General features: G+C 40.4%; 1 long non-coding RNA gene across 1 annotated transcript; it reads right to left on the bottom strand.

Moving 5' to 3' along the window:
• Positions 1 to 7,692: 7,692 nt before the first annotated feature.
• On the bottom strand, positions 7,693 to 12,938 carry LOC136692484 (uncharacterized). The gene is made up of 3 exons (XR_010801948.1): positions 11,422 to 12,938; positions 11,227 to 11,293; positions 7,693 to 9,146 (listed from the first exon to the last, which is right to left on the bottom strand). It is a non-coding gene; the product is annotated as an uncharacterized lncRNA (long non-coding RNA).
• Positions 12,939 to 23,002: the final 10,064 nt, after the last annotated feature.

Genomic DNA, 23,002 nt, shown 5'->3' with positions numbered 1-23,002 from the left:
CAAATGCTTATAGCTCGGAAAGTTTTCCTCACATCACTTAACCGTATATACCGTTGCGACAAGGAGAGTCTGGGGATCGATATGGTATAAAAAATTTGCAGATTAAGTGAGAATTGAGCATGTTATGACGAGTTAAAAACAGGAGAAAATTTTTGAAACCGCACTCTGAGCTGCTCCAAAAATACATTGAACCCTATGGGAGCCGAAACCGTCCCTAGTGCCGAACAAAAATTCATAACTCAAAAACCGTATTTTCAATAATGTTCAAATTTAGAGGTCTTAGAAAGGACAAGTTTCTCTACCATTTAAAATTTAAATGAAGTTTCTAGGTGAAACTATAAGGAAGTTATGGCGATTTGTTCGGCTGAAAAGTGAAAAAACGGCTTTTGGCCACTGAAACTACAGTGGATGACATCACCCCCACTCTAAGAGCCTCCCATTGAAATGAATGGAGGGATTTTGAAGGAGGAAAAGAAAGGGAAGGATGAGTGCAAAAATTCCGAAAACGGAAGTGATGGGAGCCGGTACGCCCGGGTCCGACCGTCTGAAATCCCGTGTCCGTAGCTTGAAAAATGACCGAGTTAGAGCACTTTGAAAATTAATTCCATAGAAATGACTGGGGAAAAACGGAGCGAAAAACGAGTGTAGCGGACGAACGAGTGCGGGTATCGGAAAGCTGTATACAAGCCCACATCGTCGCTATAGGACGCACGATTTCCAGGTGGAACGGAGTCGATAGCTCAAAAGCTGCGGGACTAGTTAAGCGGACAAGGAAACGCGGAATAATAAAAATAATAATAAAAATAATAATAATAATATGACTTACGGATAACAATATATCGCGCCGCTGCTTATAGCAGCAGGCGCAACATAACTAGAGGTCTGCATTTCCAGGAGGAAACGCGAGATGTTGCGCCGCCTAAACCCCCGTCCCCCGATCCGCGTCTTTCCCGCTTAAAGGGAGGTCCTCGATACGGTAAACCCGCGTGGGTCACTAGGCGACGCTTATGGTGAAGGAGTTACCTGCTAAGCTGTTGGTAGTGGGATGTTAAGAGAGCACTCTCCCACAGCAGTTTACATTGGACTCTATGGAGCTCTGTAGGCCGTGAATGGAAAACGGGGTCAAAGGTCATGAAGCGGGTGGGCTATCGGCCCATAATTTCACGTGGCGGGACCGTGGACTCTCGGGTCTGCCCGTTTGAATTCTGGTGTCTGTAGCTCGAAAACTGAGCGTGTGACAGCAGTTTGAAAGTTTGACAAAAGTTTATGGACATTTTTCCATTCATTCCTATGAGAGTAAAGATGAAATTTCAAATGCTTCCTGTGCGAAAACTATGCAACTTTTCCAAAAGCTGTATACAAGCCCGCATCCCACAGGGCAGCTCTACGAAACAAACTTTGAACGGAGTCGATATCTCGAAAACTGTGGGCGGAGTTAAACGGACAAAAATGAACGATCCTCAGAATTAAGGGCAGCAAACGTAACACTAGATGTCTGCATTTCCAGGAGGAAACGCGAGATGTTGCGCCGCCTAAATCCCTGCCCCCCGATCCGCGTCTTTACCGCTTAAAGCGAGGTCCTCGATACGGTAAACCCGCGTGGGTCACTAGGCGACGCTTATGGTGAAGGAGTTTACTGCTAAGCTGTCGGTAGTGGGATGTTAAGAGAGCACTCTCCCAGAGCAGTTTACATTGGACTCTATGGAGCTCTGTAGGCCGTGAAAGGAAAACGGGGTCAAAGGTCATGAAGCGGGTGGGCTATCGGCCCATAATTTCACGTGGGGGGACCGTGGACTCTCGGGTCTGCCCCTTTGAGTTCTGGTGTCTCTAGCTCGAAAACTGACCGTGTGACAGCAGTTTGAAAGTTTGACAAAAGTTTATGGACATTTCTTCATTCATTCCTATGGGAGAAAACACGAAACTTCAAATGCTTACTGTGCAAAAACTATGTAACTTCTCCAAAAGCTGTATACAAGCCCGCATCCCACAGGGAAGCCCTACGAATGAAACTTTGAACGGAGTCGATATCTTGAAAACTGTGGGCGGAGTTAACCGGACAAGGAATGAAGATCCTCAGAATGAAGGGCAGCAAACGTAACACTAGAGGTCTGCATTTCCAGGAGGAAACGCGAGATGTTGCGCCGCCGAAACCCCCGTCCCCCGATCCGCGTCTTAAAATGTTGAAAAGACAGCCAGTATATTGTGAATGAGGCATTCTTTAAAAATTCCACCTTAAGAAACCCTGGATAATTAAGACGTCCCCCTTAAAAATGACCTTTAAAGTGTTACAGACTGCCTGTGTATTTCTGTGGCCCTCACACCTCTCCCCCTCAGTGTGTGCCTCTGCCCCTCCCCCTCCCTCCTCTGTCTCTCTCACACGCACGCTCACAGAATACAACTGACAGACTCAGGATTCAATGAATTTCGACCGGGGGGACCCTTCAAAAAATGACCCGTAGCTCGAAAACTTTTCCCAACCAAAATTGAACGAAGCATACCGTAGCGACAAGGAGAGTCTGCCGCTCGAGGTGGTGTAAAAAATGTTTCAGTTTGAGCGAGAATTGATGGTGTAAAGATGAGTTAAAAAAGGGCAAATTTGAGAAAATTTGGCTTTCTGAAAATACATTGAACTCTATGGGAGCCGAAACGTCCTACTGCCAAACAAATCTTCATAACTCCAGAACCGTATCTTCAAATGATTTCAAATCTACATATTTTAGAAAGGGGAAGTTTCTCTACCATTTGAAAGTAAAATGAAGTCTGTAGGTGAAAGTATAAGGAAGTTATGGCAAAATGTTCGGCTAAAAGTTGAATATCGAAAAAGGACAGGCATATTCATTTCAATGTATTCCTATGGGAGCGTACCCACCCTCCGAACAAATGCATATAGCTCAGAAAAGATATCCCAAATGGCTAAACAGCATATACCGTTGCGACAAGGAGAGTCTAAGGAAGAAGCTGGTATAAAAAATTAGCAGTTTGAGCGAGAATTGACCGTGTTATGACGAGTTAAAAACAGGAGAAAAATTTAGAAACCGCACTCTGAGCCGCTCCAAAAATACATTGAACTCTATGGGAGCCAACACCCTCCCTAGTGCCGAACAAAAATTCATAACTCAAAAACCGTATTTTCAATAATGTTCAAATTTAGAGGTCTTAGAAAGGACAAGTTTCTCTACCATTTAAAATTTAAATGAAGTTTCTAGGTGAAAGTATGAGGACGTTATGGCGAATTGTTTGGCTGAAAAGTGAAAAAACGTTTTTGGCCAGTGAACCCAGAGTGTCTATGACGTCACCCACTGTAAATGTCTTCCATACAAGTGAATGGAGGGATATTCAAGGAGGGATAGAAAGAGAAGGATGAGTGCGAGAGGTCCGAAAACGGAAGTGACGGGTCCCGGTGCGCCCGGGTCCGACCGTCTGAAATCTCGTGTCCGTAGCTTGAAAATTGACCGAGTTATAGCAGTTTGAAAATTAATTCCATAGAAATGACTGGGGAAAAACGGAGCGATAAACGAGTGTAGCGGACGAACGAGTGCGGGTATCGGAAAGCTGTATACAAGCCCACATCGTCGCTATAGGACGCACGATTTCCAGGTGGAACGGAGTCGATAGCTCGAAAGCTGCGGGACTAGTTAGGCGGACAAGGAAACGTGGAATAATAATAAGAAGAAGAATAATAAGAATATGACTTTCAGATAACAATATATTGCGCGCTGCTGAAGCAGCTTGCGCAACATAACTAGAGGTCTGCATTTCCAGGAGGAAACGCGAGATGTTGCGCCGCCTAAACCCCTGCCCCCCGATCCGCGTCTTTCCCGCTTAAAGCGAGGTCCTCGACACGGTAAACCCGCGTGGGTCACTAGGCGACGCTTATGGTGAAGGAGTTTACTGCTAAGCTGTTGGTAGTGGGATGTTAAGAGAGCACTGTCCCACAGCAGTTTACATTGGACTATGTGGAGCTGTGTAGGCCGTGAATGGAAAACGGGGTCAAAGGTCATGAAGCGGGTGGGCTATCGGCCCATAATTTTACGTGGTGGGACCTTGGACTCTCGGGTCTGCCCGTTTGAGTTCTGGTGTCTCTAGCTCGAAAACTGAGCGTGTGACAGCAGTTTGAAAGTTTGACAAAAGTTTATGGACATTTTTCCATTCATTCCTATGGGAGAAAAGATGAAACTTCAAATGCTTACTGTGCGAAAACTATGCAACTTTTCCAAAAGCTGTATACAAGCCCGCATCCCACAGGGAAGCTCTACGAATGAAACTTTGAACGGAGTCGATATCTCGAAAACTGTGGGCGGAGTTAACCGGACAAGAATGAACGATCCTCAGAATGAAGGGCAGCAAACGTAACACTACCCAGCAGGCACAGGACGTCAATTTGACGTCAGAAAGGCGTTGGTCTCTAACGTTGGACAGACGTTGAGTTTTAGTTGGAAATGAAAATCGGGTTGACGTCTAAACCCAACGTTGCCTTGACAACAAGCTTCAACGTTGGACAGACGTTGAATTTTTGTTGGAAATGAAATCGGGTTGACGTCATAGCCCGATGTTGCCTTGACAACAATTTTCAACGTTGGACAGACGTTGATTTTTAGTTGGAAATGAAAATCGGGTTGACATCTAAACCCAACGTTGATGTGACGTCAAGACTCAACGTTGGTTAGACGTTGAAATATGGTTAGTAATCAAAGTCAGATATTACTCAAAAATTAACGTCAGGATGACGTCAAACACCAACGTTGTGTAGATGTTGATTTTTAGTTGGAAATGAAAATCGGGTTGACGTCTAAACTCAACATTAATGTGACGTCAAGACTCAACGTTGGTTAGACGTTGAAATATGGTTAGTAATCAAAGTCAGATATTACTCAAAAATGTACGTCAGGATGACGTCAAACTCCAACGTTGTGTAGATGTTGATTTTTAGTTGGAAATGAAAATCGGGTTGACGTCTAAACCCAACATTGATGTGACGTCAAGACTCAACGTTGGTTAGAAGTTGAAATATGGTTAGTAATCAAAGTCAGATATTACTCAAAAATTAACGTCAGGATGACGTCAAACTCCAACGTTGTGTAGATGTTGATTTTTAGTTGGAAATGAAAATCGGGTTGACGTCTAAACCCAACATTGATGTGACGTCAAGACTCAACGTTGGTTAGACGTTGAAATATGGTTAGTAATCAAAGTCAGATATTACTCAAAAATTAACGTCAGGATGACGTCAAACTCCAACGTTGTGTAGATGTTGATTTTTAGTTGGAAATGAAAATCGGGTTGACGTCTAAACTCAACATTAATGTGACGTCAAGACTCAACGTTGGTTAGACGTTGAAATATGGTTAGTAATCAAAGTCAGATATTACTCAAAAATTAACTTCAGGATGACGTCAAACTCCAACGTTGTGTAGATGTTGATTTTTAGTTGGAAATGAAAATCGGGTTGACGTCTAAACTCAACATTAATGTGACGTCAAGACTCAACGTTGGTTAGACGTTGAAATATGGTTAGTAATCAAAGTCAGATATTACTCAAAAATGTACGTCAGGATGACGTCAAACTCCAACGTTGTGTAGATGTTGATTTTTAGTTGGAAATGAAAATCGGGTTGACGTCTAAACCCAACATTGATGTGACGTCAAGACTCAACGTTGGTTAGAAGTTGAAATATGGTTAGTAATCAAAGTCAGATATTACTCAAAAATTAACGTCAGGATGACGTCAAACTCCAACGTTGTGTAGATGTTGATTTTTAGTTGGAAATGAAAATCGGGTTGACGTCTAAACTCAACATTAATGTGACGTCAAGACTCAACGTTGGTTAGACATTGAAATATGGTTAGTAATCAAAGTCAGATATTACTCAAAAATTAACGCCAGGATGACGTCAAACTCCAACGTTGTGTAGATGTTGATTTTTAGTTGGAAATGAAAATCGGGTTGACGCCTAAACCCAACATTGGTGTGACGTCAAGATCCAACGTAGGTTAGATGTTGAATTATGGTTAGTTATCAAAGTCAGATATTAGTCAAAAATTAACGTTGGGATGATGTCAAGCTCCAATGTTGTGTAGTTGTTGATTTTTAGTTGGAAATGGAAATCGGGTTGACATCTAAACCCAACATTGATGTGACATCAAGAACCAACATTGGTTAGACGTTGAAGTATGGTTAGTAATCAAAGTCAGATATTACTCAAAATTTAACGTCAGGATGATGTCATGCTCCAATGTTGTATAAGATGTTGATTTTTAGTTGGAAATGAAAATTCGGGTTGACGTCAAATCCCAACATTGGTGTGACATCAAGACTCAATGTAGTTTAGACATTGAATTATGGTTAGTAATCAAAGTCAGATATTACTCAAAAATTAACATTTGGATGACGTCAAGCTCCAATGTTGTTTTAGTTGTAATGAAAATCGGGTCGACGTCTAAACCCAACACTGGTGTGACATAGAGACTCAACACTACCGTACTTCACATTTACAGCATACTACTGTAATTAAATAATACAATACTTTACTGTAAAAACTGATTTACAGTAAATAACTTTCAGCTGAGCTCCCAGACAATTACTGTATTTTTACAGGAACATTAATGTATTTCAACTTTACAAAATACTACTGTAAATGAATAAAACTTAACTGTAAATATTGGGATTTACAGTAAATACCTGGCAACAGAGTTTTCAGCCAATTACTGCATTTGTACAGGAACAAGATTGTATTTAAAATTTACAGAATACTACTGTAATTGCATAATACAATGTTTTACTCTAAATATTTAAATGTACAGTAATATTTTCAGCAGAATTGCCAGCCATTTACTGCCTTTTTTCAGAAACAATACCTTTTTACAGAGGAACACTAATTACAAACAGTATCTAAATTACATTCAATTCTTTATATATACTGAACAATACCAGCACGTAATATTTTTGTATTAAGATTATAGTGTTACTATTAAATAAAAAAAAAATCAAGTCTGCCAAGCATGAATTCTTTAAAAATACTATAACCATAACATACACAAAAGAAGTCCAAATCTACATTCAGAATTAAAATCAGTAACACGCTTTATTAAAACTGAATATATGCAAAATGTGGACAAATTTCAAGTACTACATAACATGTTCAAATCATTTATGTTTTTACTTGAACTTAATATTTTTGCCCCTTATGATATTTGCTTTTTTTTTCTAACCAAAAATACTTCACAATATCCAATTACATTATTGCCTTGATGAATTACAAGAAAGGTGCCCAAATCTTTATAGTAAAACATTACATTATATCACATGACTTTTGATCTTACCAGACAACACAAATAGTGACCATAAAACATCATGAAAAATGTAATAAAAAATATGTAATCTGGATTGCTAAAACTTTGTATTTCAAATATCATCAGTGAACCCAACATGTTATTGACTTTTGTGTTGAACATGACCCTTTAAATACAAACCGGATTCCAAAAAAGTTGGGACACTAAACAAATTGTGAATAAAAACTGAATGCAATGATTTGGAGGTGCCAACATCTAATATTTTATTCAGAATAGAACACAAATCACAGATCAAAAGTTTAAACTGAGATAATGTATCATTTTTAAGGGAAAAATATGTTGTTTCAAAATTTCATGGCATCAACAAATCCCAAAAAAGTTGGGACAAGGCCATTTTTTACCACTGTGTGGCATCCCCCCTTCTTCTTACAACACTCAAAAGATGTCTGGGGACAGAGGAGACCAGTTTTTCAAGTTTAGAAATAGGAATGCTCTCCCATTCATGTCTAATACAGGCCTCTTGGGCCTTCTTTGTCACACCTTCCTCTTTATGATGCGCCAAATGCTCTCTATAGGTGAAAGATCTGGACTGCAGGCTGGCCATTTCAGTACCCGGATCCTTCTCCTACGTAGCATTATCTTGTTGAAAAATGCAGGGTCTTCCCTGAAAGAGATGACGTCTAGATGGGAGCATATGTTTTGAACATATGTTTTGAACCTGAATATAGTTCTCTGCATTAATGGTGCCTTTTCAGACACGCAAGCTGCCCATGCCACAAGCACTCATGCAACCCCATACCATCAGTGATGCAGGCTTCTGAACGGAGCGTTGATAACAACTTGGGTTATCCTGTCCTCTCTGGTCCGGATGACATGGCGTCCCAGTGTTCCATAAAGAACTTCAAATCGTAACTCATCTGACCACAGAACAGTCTTCCATTTTGCCACACTCCATTTTAAAAGACCCCTGGCCCAGTGCAAATGTCTGAGCTTGTGGAGCTTGCTTAGAAATGGCTTCCTCTTTGCACTGTAGAGTTTCAGCTGGCAACGGCGGATGGCACGGTGGATTGTGTTCACTGACAATGCTTTCTGGAAGTATTCCTGAGCCCAATCTGTTATTTCCTTGACAGTGGCGTTCCTGTTTGAGGTGCAGTGATGTTTAAGGGCCCGGAGATCACAAGCATCCAGTAGAGCTTTACGGCCTTGACCCTTACGCACAGCAATTGTTCCAGATTCTCTGAATCTTTTGATGATGTTATGCACGGTTGATGATAACTTAAAAATCTTTGCTTTTTTACGCTGGGTAACACCATTATGTTATTGCTGCACAACAAACATCTTTCTGCGCAACAATGGTGGAATTGGTGATCCTCTTACCATCTTGGCTTCAGAGAGACACTGACACTCTGAGAAGCTCTTTTTATACCCAATCATGTTGTCAATTGACCTAATTATTGTTAATTGGTCTTCCAGCTGTTCGTTATATGCTCAATTTCCTCCTTTTTGCCACTTATTGCTACTTGTCCCAACTTTGTTGGGATTTGTTGACACTGTGAAATTTTGAATGAACATATATTTTTTTTAAATGTTACATTTACTCAGATTAAACTTTTGATCTGTCATCTATGTTCTATTAAAAATAAAATATTGACATTTGCCATCTCCACATCATTGCATTCAGTTTTTATTCACAATTTGTTTAGTGTCCCAACTTTTTTGGAATCCGGTTTGTAAATAAAATTTAATTCAAAGTCCATCAGTTTCTTTAAAGCAAGGATACACACGGATGCATGGTTCAGGACATCTTGGTTGCTCTCTACGTTGACCACCCCTGGGGATTTGTACCAATGAGGCGTCTATAAAAATAAAAAATCCACAGTTAGTAACATAGCATGTGGAAATAAAGGTACAAAAAAGTTGCAATAAAAATTTTGTACACAAGAGGATACAGTAAGGGGAAGATCAGATGACATCATGGGCAAGACAATTTTTATAACTAAACATAGCACAAAAATAAGGATATTTTTGTTTGGTAGATTATATCTTTGTTGTAACAATGTTTCTTGGCAATATATCTTATACTGTTGGAATCATGTTAATTTCCCTTTGAAATGGTGCCACATTTATAAGGAACATGCATTTGTGGGATGAGCAGTAGAAATGAGTATGTGGGTTGTGCCAATGAAACATTAGCCCAATCCTCTCTGCCGATGCCAAAGAGCTTATTCTGCCATTGACTCGTTTGGTGAGTTGTGACTGGCTGACTGAAGTTTGAAGAAACAAGACATATTGGCAATTTAACAATGTATTCTTTTAACAAATAGGAGCTTCAGTAGCGTGTGGAAGAACCATAAACAGCCCAGGACTTTCTCTTCATGATGGTCACCATCCTGGTTACACACTGCTGGTCACACATGTGGTTGTGTTGGTCACTGTGGCATGAACAGCATGCCTAAGCTGATCCCACAAGTGTTCATTGGGGTTGAGGTCAGGAGCTAGCAGGCCATTCCATCCTCTCCACTACCAAATTCTGGAGGTAGTCTCTGATAAACACCACTCTGTGGGGGCAAGTGTTGTCATTTTGGAGGATAGAGTTTGGTCCCAGACTGTAGAGATATGGGATTGCCACTGGTTGTAGAATTTCATCTCAATATCTTTTTCTGCATTGGGATTGCTTGCAATGACGATAAACCTCATTTTTCAAGTGAAGGAGATGCCACATCACACCATCACACAAAATAAGCTGTTTGGCACTGGCAGTGAGTATTTGACAAATTTTTCACTGGCGCAATCCACATACTCAGCTCTACTGCTCATCTCACAAAAGCATGTTTCTTACAAATGTAGCACCATTTAAAAGAGAAATTAACAGTAATGGTATAAGGTTTATTGGCAAGAAGCACTGTTACAACAAAGAAATAATCAACCAGACACAAATTTTCTTACTTTTTGTGCTATGTTTATTTTTCTGCAAGTAATCAGAGCAAATGAGTGAGGTAAAGGGTGAATTACATTAATAATTACAGTTAGATAATGCAGCATGTCCTATTTGGTGCTAAAAATAAACACTAATACTTTGACATTGTATTTTGTTATGGCTTTCATAATGTCATATCGTATCATATCTCCATTTCTTTTAGGCATATCGAGATATGAATTTTTGGTCATATCGCCCAGCCCTAGTTGTCGCTTGCTCACACTTTTTGTAGTGAAGACTGAGGATAGATATTAATACGAACTCAACAAAACCATTTTTTTCCAAAAGTACTGCAATTTCAATTTGATACCTGATCTAAAAGCCATGTATACTGATATGCTATGCAATATTTCAATGTATCATAGTAATCAGAAAATCCTGTATTTGACCTTTAATTTCACATATCAAAAGCACAAATTTCAACTGCATCAAATTATTCCCACAATGACCCTGATTAGAATTAAATGGTTGCAACAGATGAATGAATGACAGTAAACAGTAACTGCCCTTCATAATAATTTCATAAAGAATTATCCAACAGAAACGGGTCAAAATATTAAAAAGCAATTACCTTCAGATAATTTTAGAATTTTTTAATCCATTTTCATACATGGGGTTTCTGCATCAGTAAAGTTATCATATTTCAAGGTTTTTATATATAATACTACTTTTAATTACAGGTAAGATAACATGAAATAGAGGCTAGTTTAATTCAGAGAAGGAAGTAAACAAGTAGAGAGAGAGAAAGAAAGAAATTTCCTGTCGATATTGGAAATTGAAATTTTAGTACAAGGTGAATAGGGCTGCCTTTCCAGAAATTAATGGAGGCTTGAGCAAACATAGGTCACTTGTCCTTCCACTGTCAGCAAATATCTTGCATTGGTCAAAAATTCCACTGTAATTAATTCAAATGTTAAACTTTTGTCATTCTGGAGTATCTTGCAATTATATATACATACCCAGAATAAACATCTGAGGACTCACAAGCAGGTTAAGGGTTTCAAAATCAGCAACTGTGGCACTTGCCTAAATGATGAGAATATAAATTATTTTAAGTCTTCAACATTTACCATTGCAGTTTTCAATGACATGTCAAATTAAAACCTATATGATATAGCCTAGGTCTAGTTTCAATTTTCCTGTTTTAATGATACCTGTAAATGTGAGCCTTAAATGCAGCCAACTTCCTGAAAGTCATGGCACGACGAGACTCTCCACATTTAAAACATATAGTACAGAGAAATAAGATGTCATTTCATATGCATTACAAAAACCAACACACTACATTTGTGATCACAGAACTGGTAGCCAACATTTAGTATTTAGACACTTTAAATGCAATACTCTTAAACTCTGATAAACAATTAAAATGTACACTCTATATAAACTAAATAACAAAAATGGGAGTCTCAAATCAGATTTGGAATGGTATGGAGCCCCTAAAGGGACTGGGGGAAAAATTAAAAAAAGACTATTGATTTTGTGTTCCCTTGCAAATATTATTGCATTCCCTCGCAAATACATTGCGCTCCTTTGCAAATGTTTTATGATACACAATTGTCTTTGTTACGGAGCCCCTAAAGGGACTGGGGCAAAAAAGACTTTGGCGTTACCTCGCAAATACTTTGTGGGCTCCGTAGTACTGTGCTTGCTGTTGATTATGTGCTTGCTGTGCGTGTCAGGTGAACTATGGAGCAACTTGTTGAATTTTACTTTGATCTTGGACTGAAATATAAAGACATAGCATTTCTTCTCAACAGAGAACATAGATATGTTATTGGGGAGTGCCAACTGAAACGTTTGATGCTGTGTTGTTAATTGCTTAGCAAAGAGGATGAGAGAATTTAAAGTGCAAGCGCATGGACAAAGGTTACGTGAACAGTATAGAGATACAGACAATGAACACAGTTTCCAATCAGTGGGAGAGAAAGGAGAGTGAACACCTAAATAAATGTGTAGCTATTGGTAGTGTATTGGAGTAATGTGTGTGTGTGTGTGTGTGTAAAAGTCAGTCAGAAAAGGGTATCCTGTTTTTACTGCAGCTTTATTTGAAAAAAAAAAAAAAAAAAAAAAAAAAACTTTTCCAGATAAAAGGAAATGCATGGTGTAGTGACCGGCTCTAGTTCCACAGCCGTGTCTGGAGTCAGCGCGCTGAGCCACGTCTCTGTAAAAATTAGTCCGCAGTGTGCCCTGAGATCTCTGTGTGTTGCGCCTTACACCCTCCATCTTGTTATTGAATGACCGGATTTTTAAGAGTCTTTGCTTGTTAAGGTTTTTCGTTAACATTCTTAGCTTGACCCCTACCCCAGTCAATAACAATAAAAAAAACACAGCCTTCCACACTTTTTCTTTCTTTCATGAAGCAGCCTACATCTCATACACCTGTTACTATGGAAATACGGCGTTCTGACTAGAACTTTCAGGATGCTACATAACATATATAAACCTGTTGCTGACAACTTCTGATGTTAGGCAGTTCCTTACAGATGTATACAGATGTATTCCTTACAGACGTCGCACTGGCAACGAAACTGTGTGTTAGTAGAGATAAATAAATACATATATAATATCTGTTTCAAGTGGCTGGATTTCACTGGAAACTGCAGTGTCCTGATGTGTTGACTGAGCCACAAAGACAATTTTGTATCATAAAACATTTGCAAAGGAGCACAATGTATTTGCGAGGGAACGCAATTGTGTTTGCGAGGGAACGCAAAATCAATAGTCTTTTTTAAATTTTTTCCCCCAGTCCCTTTAGGGGCTCCGTAGAATGGAGCTCAAAATTCTGCAGCAAAATACAGTAGACTATAATTCTCAACACAGCACAAAGTAAAATCTATTTCACTCCCCCCATATTGTACCTCATTCACACCTGACACTCCAAATATATATTAGCTAATAATCTGGAATGGAGTTTGTCTGTAGCTAACATTACATGTTTACAATGTCTACAACATCTACGTTTACAATTCTCTGTTATAATGAACGTAGCTAATTTTACCAAACTGACCAATATCAATGACCAGAATCCCTGTCCATCTCTATGTTTATATTTCCCTCCGTTCTCTTCTTTAAAAAGCATTACTCTGCTAGCTAACTAAAACTCGAATAGTACCCGCAAGAAGCCCAAAACTGGACTTTGAGTTTACAATTGTTTGTACAGTTAAATTATCGTTCTCTACTACGCTAAATATAAATAAATAATGCTACGACTGACCCGTCCTTTCACCGGCAGCCTGTTTCAATGGAGCAGAACCCTCTCTTTGTTTTCTTCCCGCCTCTTCTCTCCTACCTTTCCCTCAGTCTCCTTAAGCCGTCACAAAACTGGTGATGTCTCCGGCTTCAATCCCCTCCAATGGACTAATTTGAGGGGGGGAAACGCCAGTTGACGATATCTGCGACGATAAAACATTAACATTTTTTGGGAGCAAACAAGTGTGCAAATTCCACAGGAGTTATCTGGTTAAATGTTCGCGGCTATCATAACTAGCACCATCTATCTTGCTAAAAAGCAGTACCAAGACAATGTGGTTGGAAACGTTTAGAGCTGTATGATTAAAACATACATTTACTCATTACTTTTGTTCCAAAGTCCCTAAAGTACGACGGCGCTTGCAGCCTCTGAATACGTTTTGTCTCTTTCTCTCCGTCTCTGTTCTCGTCACCCCGCCCCCAGGGAACCGTTAGCCCCGTTCTCGCTAACCGCCCCACCCTCAACAAAATAATTTAAATAAAATAAAACAATATTAACGCAAATCATCATCATCATCATCATCTTTTAAGCTTGTCCATTTCAGGGTCGCGGTGTAACTAAATGAAAAAACACAATTCTTTCTCTTTTATTTGGACGAAAAGTATTCACTTGTCCTGTTCTGGTTTTGTTTTGTAGTGAGGCCTACAACTGACGTTACAAAAGTAAATTGTACCATTGCCCAAAGGGGGGGGGGGGTATTTTGGAACTAATGTAAATACGAATGTAATTTTGGAACTAAGCTATATTTATGTTGTCAAAACAATAAAATAAGTGATAAATAAATGGTGTAAATAAGTTACTCACCTTTAGATGCCATTTGCAGTCCTCAGCCTCCCCAGCTCACAATACAGTGAAATACTGTAAAGCTAGCTTCATTGCTGCTTCCAGTCTGTTACCCAAGATACATTACAATACACAGTAAAATACTGTATTCAAAAATACATTACAATACAGTAGCAAACTCGCTACAGCATTTATTTTTAGTGTGTTTTGTATTCTTAAGACGGCAAGCATATACCTGTCAAATGGCTTGAAAATGTTGGTAACCCACTGATGGTAGGCCACTGCTGGTCCACCATTGGACCGCTCAGATTATTGCCCACTTAAGAACATCTCAGTAGTTTTTGATCTCCTAAAACTAATTTTAAATGATTTTAATGATTTCTTATTCTATAATTTTACATTTTGGTTATGGTATCTCACAACTGAATTTTGTTATGTTATGTCAATATGGCATCAGAATAATGTTTTGAACACACTGCATTTTGGTTTCTTAACATTGCAGCTTGGGGCAGCACGATGGTGCTGCAGGTACTGTCGCTGTCACACAGCTCTAGGGTCCTGGAGCAGCAGGTGACTGTGAGTAGTTTGGTGTGTTTTTCCTGTGTCCACGGGGGTTTCCTCCAGGTGTTCAGGTTTCCTTCCAAGGTCCAAAAACACATGTTGTTAGGTGGATTGGTGACTCAAAAGTGTCCATAGGTGTGAATGTATGAGTGTGTGTCACCCTGCGAAGGACTGGCGACCCCTCCAGGGTGTGTTCCTGCCTTGCTCCCAGTGATTCCGAATAGGCTCAGGACCCACTGCGACCCTGAACTGGATTAGCGGTTACAGACAATGAATTAATTAATTAATTAATTTCAGTATGGTAGAGTATCAGAATGATGTTTGGAACTTTTTATAAAATTCAACTTGGGACTGCAACAGGTAGTGTCGCTGTCACACAAATCTAGGGTGCTGCAGCTGTAGGTTCGAACCCTTTTCCGCATGACTGTCTGTGATTAGTTGGGTGTGTTTTCCCTGTGTTCATGTGGGTTTTCTCCGGGTGTTCCAATTTACTCCCATGGTCCAAAAACACATGTTGGTAGCTCAGTTGGCTACTCAAAACTGTCCATAGGTATAAGTGTGTGAATGAGTGTGTGAGTGTGTGTCGCACTGTGAAGGAAAAGTGCCCCACTGATTGCAGGTAGGCTCCGGACCCACTGCAACCCTAAAGTGGATAAGCAGTTACATTTAATAAATGAATGAATGAATGAATGAATGTTGCATCTTAAACCAACTAAGTATATCCAACATTGTTAGAATGTCACATTGCGTTGACATTTAGATTATGATGTTTATCATACACTGGGTTTTGATTACCAATACCTAACAAATAAATGTAGGTATTTTACATCAAGATGACATTAAATTTGAAGTACTAAACCCCACGACCTAAAGCCAACAAAATATCAACGTCTATTGATGTTAGTCTAATGTTTACCAGGCGTTGGGTTTTGGTCACCCTATATTATAACTTAAAGTTGGCATTTTTTTATATCAACTTGACATCAGGATGTGACGTTTGGAAAATGTTGGATTTTGGTTACATAACATCACAACTTAAAATCAAACAAATTTTCAACGTCTATTGATGTTAGAATGGCAGGTTGAACTGACGTTAAAATTCAGACGTTTATCAGACGTTGGAATTTGGTCACCATACCTTACAACTTAATGTTGGTAATTTACATCAATTTGACATCAGGATGTGACGTTTGGAAGATGTTGGATTTTGGTTGCATAACATCACTACTTAAAACCAACAAATTATCAACGTCTATTGATGTTAGAATGGCAGGTTGAACTGATGTTAAAATTCAGACGTTAATCAGACGTTGGGATTTGGTCACCATACCTTACAGCTTAATGTTGGTAATGTACGTCAATTTGACATCAGGATGTAACGTTTGGAAGATGTTGGATTTTGGGTGCATAACATCACTACTTAAAACCAACAAATTATCAACGTCTATTGATGTTAGAATGGCAAGTTGAACTGACGTTAAAATTCAGACGTTTATCAGACGTTGGGATTTGGTCACCATACCTTACAGCTTAATGTTGGTAATTTACGTCAATTTGACATCAGGATGTGATGTTTGGAAGATGTTGGATTTTGGTTGCATAACATCACTACTTAAAACCAACAAATTATCAACATCTATTGATGTTAGAATGGCAAGTTGAACTGACGTTAAAATTCAGACGTTTATCAGACGTTGGGATTTGGTCACCATACCTTACAGCTTAATGTTGGTAATTTACGTCAATTTGACATCAGGATGTGACGTTTGGAAGATGTTGGATTTTGGTTACATAACATCACTACTTAAAACCAACAAATTATCAACGTCTATTGATGTTAGAATGGCAGGTTGAGCTGACTTTAAAATCCAGACGTTTATCAGACGTTGGGATTTGGTCACCATACCTTACAGCTTAATGTTGGTAATTTACATCAATTTGACATCAGGATGTGACGTTTGGAAGATGTTGGATTTTGGTTGCATAACATCACTACTTAAAACCAACAAATTATCAACGTCTATTGATGTTAGAATGGCAGGTTGAACTGACGTTAAAATTCAGACGTTTATCAAACGTTGGGATTTGGTCTCCACAACTTACAGCTTAATGTTGGTAATTTACGTCAATTTGACATCAGGATGTGACGTTTGGAAGATGTTGGATTTTGGTTACATAACATCACAACTTAAAATCAAACAAATTTTCAACGTCTATTGATGTTAGAATGGCAGGTTGAACTGACGTTAAAATTCAGATGTTTATCAAACGTTGGGATTTGGTCTCCATAACTTACAGCTTAATGTTGGTAATTTATGTCAATTTGACATCAGGATGTGATGTTTGGAAGATGTTGGATTTTGGTTACATAACATCACTACTTAAAACCAACAAATTATCAACTTCTAATTGATGTTAGAATGGCAGGTTGAACTGGCGTTAAAATTCAGACGTTAATCAGACGTTGGGATTTGGTCACCATACCTTACTGCTTAATGTTGGTAATTTATGTCAATTTGACATCAGGATGTGACGTTTGGAAGATGTTGGATTTTGGTTACATAACATCACTACTTAAAACCAACAAATTATCAACGTCTATTGATGTTAGAATGGCAAGTTGAACTGACGTTAAAATTCAGACGTTTATCAGACGTTGGGATTTGGTCACCATACCTTACAGCTTAATGTTGGTAATTTACGTCAATTTGACATCAGGATGTGACGTTTGGAATATGTTGGATTTTGGTTACATAACATCACTACTTAAAACCAACAAATTATCAACGTCTATTGATGTTAGAATGGCAGGTTGAACTGATGTTAAAATTCAGACGTTAATCAGACGTTGGGATTTGGTCACCATACCTTACAGCTTAATGTTGGTAATTTACGTCAATTTGACATCAGGATGTGACGTTTGGAATATGTTGGATTTTGGTTACATAACATCACTACTTAAAACCAACAAATTATCAACGTCTATTGATGTTAGAATGGCAGGTTGAACTGGCGTTAAAATTCAGACGTTAATCAGACGTTTATCAGACGTTGGGATTTGGTCACCATACCTTACAGCTTAATGTTGGTAATTTATGTCAATTTGACATCAGGATGTGACGTTTGGAAGATGTTGGATTTTGGTTACATAACATCACTACTTAAAACCAACAAATTATCAACGTCTATTGATGTTAGAATGGCAGGTTGAACTGACGGTAAAATTCAGACGTTTATCAGACGTTGGGATTTGGTCACCATACCTTACAGCTTAATGTTGGTAATTTACGTCAATTTGACATCAGGATGTGATGTTTGGAAGATGTTGGATTTTGGTTGCATAACATCACTACTTAAAACCAACAAATTATCAACATCTATTGATGTTAGAATGGCAGGTTGAACTGGCGTTAAAATTCAGACGTTAATCAGACGTTGGGATTTGGTCACCATACCTTACAGCTTAATGTTGGTAATTTACGTCAATTTGACATCAGGATGTGACGTTTGGAAGATGTTGGATTTTGGTTACATAACATCACTACTTAAAACCAACAAATTATCAACGTCTATTGATGTTAGAATGGCAGGTTGAACTGGCGTTAAAATTCAGACGTTAATCAGACGTTGGGATTTGGTCACTAACCTTACAACTAAATGTTGGTATTTTACGTCTATTTGACATCAGGATATGACGTTTATTAGACGTTGGATTGTGGTTACATAATATCATGACTTAAAACTAACAAAATATCAGTGTCATATGTCGTCAGTTTCTTACGTCAGTTTAACATCGGTATTAGACGTTACCCTGACGTAAAATTTTGGTCATCCGACGTCACGACCAACATTCAACCACATATCAACGTCTTTTGACGTTGGTGGCCAGCTGGGTAGAGGTCTGCATTTCCAGGAGGAAACGCGAGATGTTGCGCCGCCTAAACCCCCGTCCCCCGATCCGCGTCTTTCCCGCTTAAAGCGAGGTCCTCGATACGGTAAACCCGCGTGGGTCACTAGGCGACGCTTATGGTGAAGGAGTTTACTGCTAAGCTGTCGGTAGTGGGATGTTAAGAGAGCACTCTCCCACAGCAGTTTACATTGGACTCTATGGAGCTCTGTAGGCCGTGAATGGAAAACGGGGTCAAAGGTCATGAAGCGGGCGGGGTATCGGCCTATAATTTCACGTGGTGGGACCTTGGACTCTCGGGTCTGCCCGTTTGAATTCTGGTGTCTCTAGCTCGAAAACTGAGCGTGTGACAGCAGTTTGAAAGTTTGACAAAAGTTTATGGAAATGTTTCCATTCATTCCTATGGGACAAAAGATGAAACTTCAAATGCTTACTGTGCTAAAACTATGCAACTTTTCCAAAAGCTGTATACAAGCCCGCATCCCACAGGGAAGCTCTACGAATGAAACTTTGAACGGAGTCGATATCTCGAAAACTGTGGGCGGAGTTAACCGGACAAGAACGAACGATCCTCAGAATGAAGGGCAGCAAACGTAACACTAGAGGTCTGCATTTCCAGGAGGAAACGCGAGATGTTGCGCCGCCTAAACCCCCGTCCCCCGATCCGCGTCTTTCCCGCTTAAAGCGAGGCCCTCGATACGGTAAACCCGCGTGGGTCACTAGGCGACGCTTATGGTGAAGGAGTTTACTGCTAAGCTGTCGGTAGTGGCATGTTAAGAGAGCACTCTCCCACAGCAGTTTACATTGGACTCTATGGAGCTGTGTAGGCCGTGAAAGGAAAACGGGGTCAAAGGTCATGAAGCGGGTGGGCTATCGGCCTATAGTTTCACGTGGTGGGACCGTGGACCCTCGGGTCTGCCCGTTTGAGTTCTGGTGTCTCTAGCTCGAAAACTGACCGTGTGACAGCAGTTTAAAAGTTTGACAAAAGTTTATGGACATTTTTCCATTCATTCCTATGGGAGTAAGGATGAAACTTCAAATGCTTACTGTGCGAAAACTATGCAACTTTTCCAAAAGCTGTATACAAGCCCGCATCCCACAGGGAAGCTCTACGAAACAAACTTTGAACGGAGTCGATATCTCGAAAACTGTGGGCGGAGTTAACCGGACAAGAACGAACGATCCTCAGAATGAAGGGCAGCAAACGTAACACTAGAGGTCTGCATTTCCAGGAGGAAACGCGAGATGTTGCGCCGCCTAAATCCCTGCCCCCCGATCCGCGTCTTTCCCGCTTAAAGCAAGGTCCTCGATACAGTAAACCCGCGTGGGTCACTAGGCGACGCTTATGGTGAAGGAGTTTACTGCTAAGCTGTTGGTAGTGGGATGTTAAGAGAGCACTCTCCCACAGCAGTTTACATTGGACTCTATGGAGCTCTGTAGGCCGTGAATGGAAAACGGGGTCAAAGGTCATGAAGCGGGTGGGCTATCGGCCTATAGTTTCACGTGGTGGGACCTTGGACTCTCGGGTCTGCCCGTTTGAATTCTGGTGTCTCTAGCTCGAAAACTGAGCGTGTGACAGCAGTTTGAAAGTTTGACAAAAGTTTATGGACATTTTTCCATTCATTCCTATGGGAGAAAAGATGAAACTTCAAATGCTTACTGTGCGAAAACTATGCAACTTTTCCAAAAGCTGTATACAAGCCCGCATCCCACAGGGAAGCTCTACAAAACAAACTTTAAACGGAGTCGATATCTCCAAAACTGTGGGCGGAGTTAACCGGACAAGAATGAACGATCCTCAGAATGAAGGGCACCAAACGTAACACTAGAGGTCTGCATTTCCAGGAGGAAACGCGAGATGTTGCGCCGCCTAAACCCCCGCCCCCCGATCCGCGTCTTTCCCGCTTAAAGCGAGGTCCTCGATACGGTAAACCCGCGTGGGTCACTAGGCGACGCTTATGGTGAAGGAGTTTACTGCTAAGCTGTTGGTAGTGGGATGTTAAGAGAGCACTCTCCCACAGCAGTTTACATTGGACTCTATGGAGCTGTGTAGGCCGTGAATGGAAAACGGGGTCAAAGGTCATGAAGCGGGTGGGCTATCGGCCTATAGTTTCACGTGGTGGGACCTTGGACTCTCGGGTCTGCCCGTTTGAATTCTGGTGTCTCTAGCTCGAAAACTGAGCGTGTGACAGCAGTTTGAAAGTTTGACAAAAGTTTATGGACATTTTCCCATTCATTCCTATCGGAGTAAAGATGAAACTTCAAATGCTTACTGTGCAAAAACTATGCAACTTTTCCAAAAGCTGTATACAAGCCCGCATCCCACAGGTAAGCTCTACGAAACAAACTTTGAACGGAGTCGATATCTCGAAAACTGTGGGCGGAGTTAACCGGACAAGGAATGAAGATCCTCAGAATGAAGGACAGCAAACGTAACACTAGAGGTCTGCATTTCCAGGAGGAAACGCGAGATGTTGCGCCGCCTAAACCCCCGCCCCCCGATCCGCGTCTTTACCGCTTAAAGCGAGGTCCTCGATACGGTAAACCCGCGTGGGTCACTAGGCGACGCTTATGGTGAAGGAGTTTACTGCTAAGCTGTTGGTAGTGGGATGTTAAGAGAGCACTGTCCCACAGCAGTTTACATTGGACTCTATGGAGCTGTGTAGGCCGTGAATGGAAAACGGGGTCAAAGGTCATGAAGCGGGTGGGCTATCGGCCTATAATTTTACGTGGTGGGACCTTGGACCCTCGGGTCTGCCCGTTTGAGTTCTGGTGTCTCTAGCTCGAAAACTGACCGTGTGACAGCAGTTTGAAAGTTTGACAAAAGTTTATGGACATTTTTCCATTCATTCCTATGGGAGTAAAGATGAAACTTCAAATGCTTACTGTGCGAAATCTATGTAACTTTTCCAAAAGCTGTATACAAGCCCGCATCCCACAAGGAAGCTCTACGAAACAAACTTTGAACGGGGTCGATATCTCGAAAACTGTGGGCGGAGTTAACCGGACAAGGAATGAAGATCCTCAGAATGAAGGGCAGCAAACGTAACACTAGAGGTCTGCATTTCCAGGAGGAAACGCGAGATGTTGCGCCGCCTAAACCCCTGCCCCCCGATCCGCGTCTTAAAATGTTGAAGACAGCCAGTATATTGTGAATGAGGTATTATTTAAAAATTCCACCTTAAGAAACCCTGGATAATTAAGACGTCCCCCTTAAAAATGACAGACAGACTGCCTGTGTATTTCTGTTGCCCTCACAGCCCTCCCCGTCAGTGTCTGCCTCTGCCCCTCCCCCTCCCCCCTCTCTCTCTCTCACACGCACGCTCACAGAATACAACTGACAGACTCATGATTCAATGAATTTCGACCGGTGGGGCACCCTCCAAAAAACCTCAAATATCTCCAAAACTTTTCCAGGTCCAAAAATGAACGAAGCATACCGTAGCGACAAGGAGAGTCTGGTGCTCGAGATGGTGTAAAAATTTTTGCACTTTGAGCGAGATTTGATGGTGTAATTACGAGTTAAAAACAGGCAAAGTTTTGAAAATCTGCGTGCCGAGCCGCTCTTAAAATACATTGAGCTCTATTGGAGGAAAACCCTCCCAAGTGTCAAACAAAAATTCATAACTCAAGAACGGTATTATCAAACGGTCTGAAACTTACAAGTTTGAGAAAGGGGACATTTCTCTACCATTTAAAATTTAAATGAAGTCTGTAGGTGAAAGTATAAGGAAGTTATGGTGAAATGTTCGGCAGAAAATTGAAAAAGAAAAAAAATAATTTCAATGGGTTCCTATGGGAGCGTACCCACCCTCCGAACAAATGCTTATAGCTCGGAAAGTTTTCCCCACATCACTTAACCGTATATACCGTTGCGACAAGGAGAGTCTGGGGATCGATATGGTATAAAAAATTTGCAGATTAAGTGAGAATTGAGCATGTTATGACGAGTTAAAAACAGGAGAAAATTTTAGAAACCGCACTCTGAGCTGCTCCAAAAATACATTGAACCCTATGGGAGCCGAAACCGTCCCTAGTGCCGAACAAAAATTCATAACTCAAAAACCGTATTTTCAATAATGTTCAAATTTAGAGGTCTTAGAAAGGACAAGTTTCTCTACCATTTAAAATTTAAGTGAAGTTTCTAGGTGAAAGTATGAGGAAGTTATGGTGAATTGTTCGGCTGAAAAGTGAAAAAACGTCTTTTTGCCACTGAAACTACAGTGGATGA

Source organism: Hoplias malabaricus, chromosome 3, assembly GCF_029633855.1.
Source record: "Hoplias malabaricus isolate fHopMal1 chromosome 3, fHopMal1.hap1, whole genome shotgun sequence".
Lineage (NCBI taxonomy): Eukaryota > Metazoa > Chordata > Actinopteri > Characiformes > Erythrinidae > Hoplias > Hoplias malabaricus.
This window is presented reverse-complemented; position numbering and strand designations above follow the sequence as displayed.